The following is a 9,542-nucleotide window of genomic DNA, read 5'->3' as shown; positions in this document are numbered from 1 at the left end:
CATATCGCCCTTGTGACTTTTTTCTTTGTATTTATAGATAAGGGAGAGGAGATTTGGATAAAGGAAACTAAACACAAAACTACGTGTCAAGCGATAAATACTTTTAATTATTAGAGTCATAAGATATTTTTGAGATATAAGGTATTTTCTTTTATTTTTATATAGTATTCCAAATAATATTACCATTTTAAGTTACATTGAGGATAAAGAGGAAATTTTGAACTCAATACGCAATGGGGTAAAAAGAGAAAACCTTCACCACTGCAAAAGTTTTTTAGATGACCAAAATAGTCGGTGTGTAATAAGTATTCTTTTTTAGATGAAGATATAATTAGACTAATGAGTGCATGAATAAATCGATTACGAACTTGCCATTTGCGAGATTTAAACCTAAGACCTTTTATTTACAAATGAAGATGAACCTCACTACCCTATTAGTTTTCGTTTTCGCATGTATGGAACCTTTCAGAGCTCCTTGGTCAACACGTAAAACCCCACACGCCCACCAGAAACCCACAACATTTAATACACAAACTCTCCCCATTTAAGCGAAACACTTTGAAGCTTTCTCATGCGCTTCCATCCAGCCCCCAGAAGGCAAAAGCTCCTACCAGAAACACAAGCACAGCTGGTAGATCAACACCCCCAACTCCTCATTTTATCATCTTCACGTTAGCGGTGGCCACTTTCGTCAGCCAAGCTCCAGTCGAAGCGGGCAGAGTGTTGTCGGAGGACTTCACCGGTGCTAACCACTTGGAGACTTATTCGTCGCCTTCCTTGTATGACAAGGCTAAGTTCACCATGGAGTTTGTTAGCGTGAGTCATAAAGAGTATGTAAGGATTATGTAGATATTATAGGAGTCCTTTATTAGGAAGGTTAGAGATTGTGTCCTTTTATGTTTCTTAGTGGACGTAGGACTGGATGTACATATATTATTCTTGTGAAATAACAGAAAATTAATTCCTGCCATATAATTCAACTCAGACCAGTGACTTCCTGCGTCAAAGCCATAACCTGGCCCCTTGACTGCGAGGATGATGAGGCTCCACTCTCCCACTGCCTGGCATTTCCCATCCCCCGACAATATGTCCCTGGCCTCCGACCAAAAGTCTAGTCCAACGTCTATAGCAGGATGTGAAACCCCGCATCCTCAGGGGGATCCACAAACTCAATAGGCATGTCTGAGGGAAGTTGGGAGGTGGACTCCTGAAGCACCGACTGACCCTTCTCCACCATAGTTGCCTGTGAAAAAAAAAACATGGATTATTAATAGAAAACAATTTGAAATAATTCGTATAAATCTTTAATGCATAAGAAATTACTTACATGAAGGGACTGAGTCAACTCATCCCCAGGCTGAACATAAACATCAGCAAAGGCGTTGATCTCTGAAAATTTTGAACCCTCCTGAAATAGAAAAAGATAAGGAAAATATTAGTATGAACAGGAAAAAAAATTATTAGCGACATTTTAAAATTGGAAATGAAAGCTGTACTATATACCCTTTGCCGCACCTCCATCCTATAGAAGAAAGGCCTTGAACCCGAATGGTGGAGAAGAGCCTTCTTCTTCCAATTGATCTTGTTCACCTTTGACTTATTTTGTTATACAAAAAATAAACATATTAGTTGTAATACTTAAAGAAAATAAAAAAAATAATAATAAACATTAGTAAAAATTAAAAAAAGTAAAATGAAAGAAGTCGTAATTAAAAACGCACCACATAGCTTGGCTCCTAAAAATGACCATAGAGCCAAACCTAACCATCTTATCGGTCCTTGAACTCCTTCGGGCAACCCTCCTCGAGTGCGACCTGCAAATCATCAAATTGCTCGAAATATTGGTGCAGGTCACTCTTCCACTGCTTGTATCGTTTGGAGAAGAGCCGATTGAGGTACGTCAACATGTCCTCGTTCATGTCCTCCAAATTGTAGTTTGTCTGCAATGTAACAAATATTATGAAAGTATTAGTAATAAAAGACAGTAATAAATATAAATATATAAATTTTGCATGAAAAGTATTAAAAAGGCGACGCTACTTACTGACAATGATTGTGCACCGTGTTCTTCATCTCCTCCGGCATTTCATTCGCACGACGTGCTCAATGTCGTTGGCCAATGCACTATGCTGCTCCGCCGTTAGTGCTACCCAATGTCGCTCATCATATCTGATTGTGATATGACTGTTGGTCACTGGGTGACCTTCGCCGTCTTCAATTGCTGACAAGGTCCCCGGGTGTTTTTCTTTGCTGCAAACAAATGAAGAAAAAACATTAACCCAAAACTAATAACAAATCCTACTAAAATTCTGGCATAACCTCCCTTATAATTAAAACATTTCCCAAAACCCTAAAAATAACATAAAAATATACGTATCCAACACAATGATCACAACAGTTTAATAAAAGGTTCAAAATGATGACAACTTTTTAATCCTTACATGGCATAACTTAACAAATTGAACCTAAAATAAAAATACTCAGTTAACATGGGAATGAGGGAGTAAATTAGGATTGTATACCTGGCCGTGTACCTGAGGCATCGGTTGTGGATCCCGATGGCGACATCTGGTCAGTTGTGCGGGGGTGCCGATGAGCACGTCGGGCACTAACAGGTAGCGCCACCGAAGAAGTTGATGATGCTGACATCTGTGGGACTAGAGGACCAACTGGGTTAACTGGATTCACCGACCTATGGTCCATCTCTGCCGGAGTAGTGGCAGCAGTAGTAGGAGTGGTCGTCGGATTAGGTGTAGAAGTCATCACCCTCTGGGTTCTAATGAGCTGTGACATCAACAAAATTGGAAATAAATTTGTTTCGTACACAAAGATTTAACCTACTGCACACATGCACAATAATTTCAACTTAAATTTAAAACCAAATTTAAAAACCCTAATTCTAAACTCAATTCAAGTTTGGTAGAAACAAAACTTAAAATTGATCTATTATACACAAACTAATCAATTCAGATAAGATACAGACCCAACAATTATAACTTATAAGAAGAAACTAGCATAAAGGAGTAGTTAGAGGCAAAATCATAGACTATGAGTGTATGCATCTGTATGTAAGTACGTGCTCTGTGTGTATGGGTGTGTGTATGTACTCTGTCTCTGTGTGTATGTGTGTGTCCATGTATGCTTATTTTGGGTGTGTGCGTGTGTGTTGATGTATGCTAATTTTCCATGTACTCTGTGTTAGAGGCAAAATCATAGTCTATGAGTGTATGCATCTGTATGTAAGTACGTGCTTTGTGTGTATAGGTGTGTGTATGTACTCTGTCTGTGTGTGTGTGTGTCCATCTATGCTGATTTTGGGTGTGTGTGTGTGTGTTGATGTATGCTAATTTTCCATGTACTCTGTGTGTGTGTGTGTGTGTGTGTGTTGATGTATGCAAGTTGTGTGTGTGTATGTACTAAGCAACATAAATACAAAAATTTTCCACCATAATTACTTAATAGTTTCACAGGTAGTAATAAGAAAAGGGACCATATAAAGTGATTCTCAGTCTCTTTAAACATCCACATTACATATAGAAATCATATGACTATTGGATATAAATTATTTACAAAGTAATTCACATATAAAATGGGAATCATTCATACCATTTTTTCCATCACTCTATATAAGGTATTAACCATTTCATGTGTTTTGCCAAAAAAGTTACAAATAAATTGCCTTAATCTTCATCCGAACTATAATAACTTTCACTTTCGTCGCTATTATCATTTTCAGTGTCCCATTCCTCATCATCGATAGGTATGTCACCATCATCGTTTGTGTGCACTGGACCATCGTATCATGTTGTGATCAATTGAATCGGTATTTCGATTGAAGATACTCCTTCTATCTAAAATGGTTCTTGGATAAGATTAGTATCTCGGAGTGTTTCCACACCACTTTCCATCGACGATTCTAAACGTTGGTAAGCAACATTGTCGATGTCATTGTCAGTAGGTCTTGTTCTGGTATAGCATACATGTTCCTATGATCCATCTTCTGAACAACTTTCCAACCCCTCCCGGCTTTAGGGTCATCTAGATACACAATTGTTTTGCCATGGTTACTAAGATGTAAGGGTCGTCATCGTACCAAGTGTTGGTAGTGTTCACTGATAGTAATCTGTAACGCCCTGCCTCGAAACATTGGTTTCGGAATACAATTTCCGTCATAGGACAAATTAAACTCTTGTTTATCTAATTACCATTAATCACAATTCTTTATTTAAACTTATTAATCACTCAAAATCCATAACCAAAATTTAAATACCAAAACATAAGATTTATTTTTTTTTCAATTAATCACCAATTTTATTTTCTTAATTCAAATTCCCAATGAAAGATTAATCTCAATTATTTAAGGCTGCATCTAACCCTGTTAGACTGCCTACATACCCTTGAGGGGGATCAAGTATTTTGTAGTTCACCATTCATCCTTTTATCCATTTTCGAAAATACTCTAATAACGGAAATATTCAACATTAGTTTTCACAATCGAATCACACCAAATGGGTACCAATTAAGGATTTAAAATATCAAAATCTACTTAAAAAGACTGCATTGACCCACTGGCCACACGCCGCCGCGGGTGGCGGTCGGCTGCCCCGACTAGCTGGAAAATTTAACTATTTCCAAAAATTACCAAATTTTGCAGGAACATACAACCCAAGGAGAGGAACATTTTTCATACCTAGACCAAGGTCCAATTCGGCCGAGAAAAGCTCCCATTTCACTCAAACCCGCTAGAAACCCTAGAAATGGGTGGCTTCGATCCGTCACCTCTGGTGCTCCACTGCCCTTACAGTTTTTTGGGCTTTGTTCTTGGGCTCTAGGAGAGTATAATGGTGGTGGAGATCGAAGGAAATCATTTCAAAAATGGGTGGATTGCTGCCGGGTGTCCTCGAAGCCGACGACTTCAGTTTATCGTGAAACAAAGCTCAAAACAGCTCGGGTTTGATGGAGAAACAAAGATGGGAGATCTTTGGGTTGATTTATGGAGGTGGAGGGCTACAAAATGCCCAAAACCCGATGAAATCTTGTTGGAAAATGGTGCCAGGAACCAGGTCACGATTTCAAAACAGGTTGAAGGGGATCCGGTGCTATGCTCTCCCTCCTTTCCCCCTTCTTTGATTCACCCATTCCCCCTCTTTTCTCTCCTTTTTTTGCTTCCTGATTGGGCGTTCCTCTCCTTTCTCTCCTTTTTTTGCTTCCTAATTGGGCGTCCCTCTCCTTTCTCTCCCCCCATCTCATTCGTCTACCTCCCTCCTTTATCTTCTTTATTTTCCATCTCCATTGTCCATTTTTCTCCTTTCCTTTCATCTGGGTGACACACGTGGCTTCCTCAGTGCTCCAGATTTTGTTGGAGCCCTCTAGAAAAGAAGGTTAAATTTACTAAAATACCTCCAACTTTGAACGTTAATAACTTATTCGTTATAACTTTGTTTCACGAACGATTTTTGCCTACACGCTCATGGGATCGAGCTCTATCCAAATATATCAAGAAATCTGATAAAATATATAAGGATAAAATACATCCTCATATAATTACATTAAGTTAACTAGGGCATTTTCGCCTTTTTCACTTATCAATAAATTTTTACGATGTAAATTATAATAATTTTCGGAAACAAAACTTTAAGATTTCTCAATTCAATTTTCATAACCATAAATCGATTTATTTTCAATTTACTCCACATATTTATATATTTTAAATTTTCAGGGTATTATATAATCCATGATCTCTTTTCACACTTCCTTGCCTATTTGGGTTTGTATCAAACCATTGACACTTAAATAGGATCACTTGGCACAAGTCTTTGTTAAGCAATTGCACGACACTTGTTAGTTTGCCATAGAACTCAATGTCTGTACTTTCGCCTCCCCCCTGGGACATGAACACCGATGTTTTGTGTATACAACTTGTCATCTCGTGCACCCGCTAAGAACTTAACGCCGTTGACATGGAAACCCAAGTACAATTCAACACAAATCGGTCCAAACGTTAAGTTATATAACTCTTCATTGTACGTCGGGGAATTCGATGCTTTCAATTGATTCACCTAATATTAGACAAACATTTAAATTTGTTAGTTCAAGCAAATTAATTGGTACAATATATATGTCCAATACAAAACACTTCAAACTTACATATTTGAGAAACCATTGCGGAAACAATTCACGGTGTTTCTTGGCATAGAATACAAAGGATGTGCCTGCTTCATCATATTTTCGTACTTGTTTAGGTATGATAGTGTCTTGTCATAATTGTTGAATACGAACCAATGTGCTACGTCCATGTCCTTCTTGGAAAATGACTCGCCTCGTATTGGATCTCTGAATGGTCGAGCGAATTGGGCAAAAACTGAAAGTTTCTCCTTTTTCACACCCCCATCATTATTGCGAGGAGGACGATTGAAAGTTGTCTCAACATCCTTTAAATACATTCCACAAAATGTAAGCACCTCATATGCCACCCAAGCTTGTATAATGGATCATTAGGCTTCGCTTTGTTTTGTAGACTTTTCTTCAAGTCTCTGAGAATCCTGCCAAAATAAAACAATACGATACAAATTTTACTAATTGTAAGATATTAATATTGATTAATAAAAATGACAAGGAATATATACCTTTCTATTGGATACATCCATCGAAAGTTGACTAGTCCGGCAAGCAATGCCTCATCTGGTAAGTGAACAATCACATAGATGATACTTGTAAAGAAAGCTGCAGGAAATATTATCTCAAACTTGCATAGAACTTGCACAATGTCATGGAGCAACTGATTAACGTCTGTGTTTCGCAACGTTCTTGGCGTCAATTGCCATCTCACATCGTCATCAACCCGCTTTTCCTTATGCCATCTTATGTCTGTGGCAGTATACGCTGACATATACAACCGATGCAACTGATAGGAGCATATTTATGCGACTGAGTTAGCTTGTTTTCTTGCATTTTCGTAGTTAGTTTGTGTTTATTATATTGATTTAAGCTATTTTCATGTGTTTGTAGGTCCAATTGACAAAGTTGGCAAGAAAGTGCGATTTGGAGCATTTTGAGACAATTTTGGGCATCAAATGGATAGCTTATGAATGGAACAAGATGGATGGACGAATTTGATGTTCAAGAGGCTAGGAATGTGCTGAAAGGATGAAGAAAATAAATCCAAGACAAAGAAGATAAGGAATCAGCTAAAAAGAAGGAACATTATCTAAAACCTTATCCAATCTTATCTTATCCTCTCCTAATATAGTCTTATCCTATCTTATCTTATCTAAATCGGTTTGTACCTTAAATCTAGCTGCAAGAAGACCTCAATATCTGATTTCTAGAAGGCTTATCATTTCCCTACATTTATGCCGCACCTTTATCCTTCTAGAACCCCTAAATTGGTGCTGAAACATCCTTTCTATAAGTCCCTACAAATCTGGCGCCTCCCCCTCTTCTAGAGGCTTAATCCTTTTCCCTCTTGAATTAGGCCAAATTTATCCCCTTCCTTCCAGGAATCTGTGCCGCACCTTTCTAACCTAATCCCCTTTGATTTCTGATTGTTTTAACCCATTCCACTTGGGTTTTGGTTACACAAACCTTGTCCCACTTTGATTTTAGAAACCTATCCTAATCCTTAGGGATTGTGCCGCACCTAGCCCTATAAATACATCATTATGCACCTATTTTAGACTCACCACCCTCTACCATATTTTTCTACACCATTCACCACACACACCTCATTGTGCCGTAGCTTTGCAAGGAGATAGGAGAGAGGAGCCCTTTGCGGTGCCTTGTCATTCAACATAGGATTGCTGGAGCTTTCTTAGGCGTTTTCAAACTTTTATTTTCAATGTTTAATTTAATGTTATCTTCAATTTTTAAAGACATGTGGAACTAATTTCTTTATAGTTGGAGGTGAATTCGAAGCCATGATTATATGCTTTATATGAATTGATTACATCCAGTTATTGTTTCTTGAGTCTTGAATGTGATTTGCTTATCTGAGTTATTAAAACTTGTTTGTGTATGTTAATTGAGGGTCGACACTTAGTTTGCATGCATAAACTTGATGCTAGAGTATAAGGGAGTTTCACCTAATTGTTATGAACTTATATTCACAAGTAGTGGAGGTTGCTAGTCATGATCTTGTTAAGTAAATCCTTGGCAGGAGTATCATGCTTTTCATAGTTACGAATGCCATGTCAATGCTTATGATTTTCCAAGAACTTAATGACCTTTGATATGTTTTCTATCATGCTTTTCATAGTTAGGGGACTTGATAAGGATAATTTGGTTGTGATGTGTATCTCGTCCAATTCAATGAATTAGGGAAAATCTGATGGTTAATTTGTGCTATCACGGTTAACTTGGGGTGTTGTCATTTATGGTTTAAAGGAATAATAACTAGAAATTGGTTTGTTTGCATATGTCATGTGTGGAGAAGGACCCTCTAACTAGCCTTTCACCCTTTTCAATTCACCAAACTTGTTTTTATAAAGTGTTTTATGCAAAGTTTCTGTTTTAAGTTTTAAACTCGTAAAAAACAATCCCCCATTCATTAAGTCTTGTTAGTTGAGTCATAATCTGTTTTCTTTTAGTCTTTTGAGTCAAGTTAAGTTTTATTCAAAATCACTTGTTAGGTCTAGAATTGAGTCTTTTTTATTGTTTGTTGCTGTTTTGAGTCATTTAAGTTAGTTTTGAGCCTATAGAGTCTAGTTTAGTGTTTTTGAGTCTTATTTGTGTAGATTAGCATCCCTAGTTAATCCCCGGTCCAGAACGATCACTACTTACATCTTTGCTACAATTGTCATCAATAGGGTTTAATTTGTGTGTCAAGTTAATTTTCACATCAGCAACCTAGGCTTCAAAGGCAAATAATGCATGACTTTTGTGGGATCTTCGTCGATCGATTTTGAGATGTCATTTTGAACCTCGACTCATTGCATACAAGACATTTATCCAACACTTCATTCTCCTTATAAAACAATACAAATTATTTTTGCAGGCATGAATTTTTTTTAGAACTCAATCCAAGACCATTCAACACCTTTTGAGCATTTCTATGGTATTTTGGCAAACAATTGTCCTTTGGTAGCATTCTCTTGAAAACCCAAAAAAAAAAAAAAAAATCAAAACATTGGTTTGACATACGATACTTTATTTTCCCTTGCATTAGTTACACAATAGTTGTGAGAAAGTTTTCCTTAAAGTGTTGTTACACCTCCTACAAGGACATCGGATTCTAGTTGCACCCGGGTTGTGTGTACATGCAAAGTCAATAAAATCCTCGATTCTGTTCAAGTATTCATTGGCACATCTGTTTAGGTTATGCATCCACATTATGTCCATCATTCTTGCAACCACAATAATAGTATCACAACAACTTCTACATGATCTTCTCACCTTATGCCTTCGATAAGGGTCCTATCCCAATGGGGAATGCAAAATTCTGTCACGTAATTTATGGCTACTTCGGATTAGATTTTGATGCGGAGAAATTTTGGTAGCATCTCTGTACTGTTCTTCAAGTGCACAACATAGATATGAAATACCTA

At 37.4% G+C, this 9,542-nt stretch overlaps 1 long non-coding RNA gene across 1 annotated transcript; it reads right to left on the bottom strand.

The window, feature by feature from the left end:
* Window positions 1-573: 573 nt before the first annotated feature.
* Window positions 574-1,934, bottom strand: LOC114822675 (uncharacterized). Its single transcript, XR_003770822.2, has 3 exons — window positions 1,504-1,934; window positions 1,328-1,408; window positions 574-1,243 (listed from the first exon to the last, which is right to left on the bottom strand). It is a non-coding gene; the product is annotated as an uncharacterized lncRNA (long non-coding RNA).
* Between the last annotated feature and the right edge of the window lie 7,608 nt (window positions 1,935-9,542).

Source organism: Malus domestica, chromosome 17 (assembly GCF_042453785.1).
Source record: "Malus domestica chromosome 17, GDT2T_hap1".
NCBI classification, from domain to species: domain Eukaryota; kingdom Viridiplantae; phylum Streptophyta; class Magnoliopsida; order Rosales; family Rosaceae; genus Malus; species Malus domestica.
This window is presented reverse-complemented; position numbering and strand designations above follow the sequence as displayed.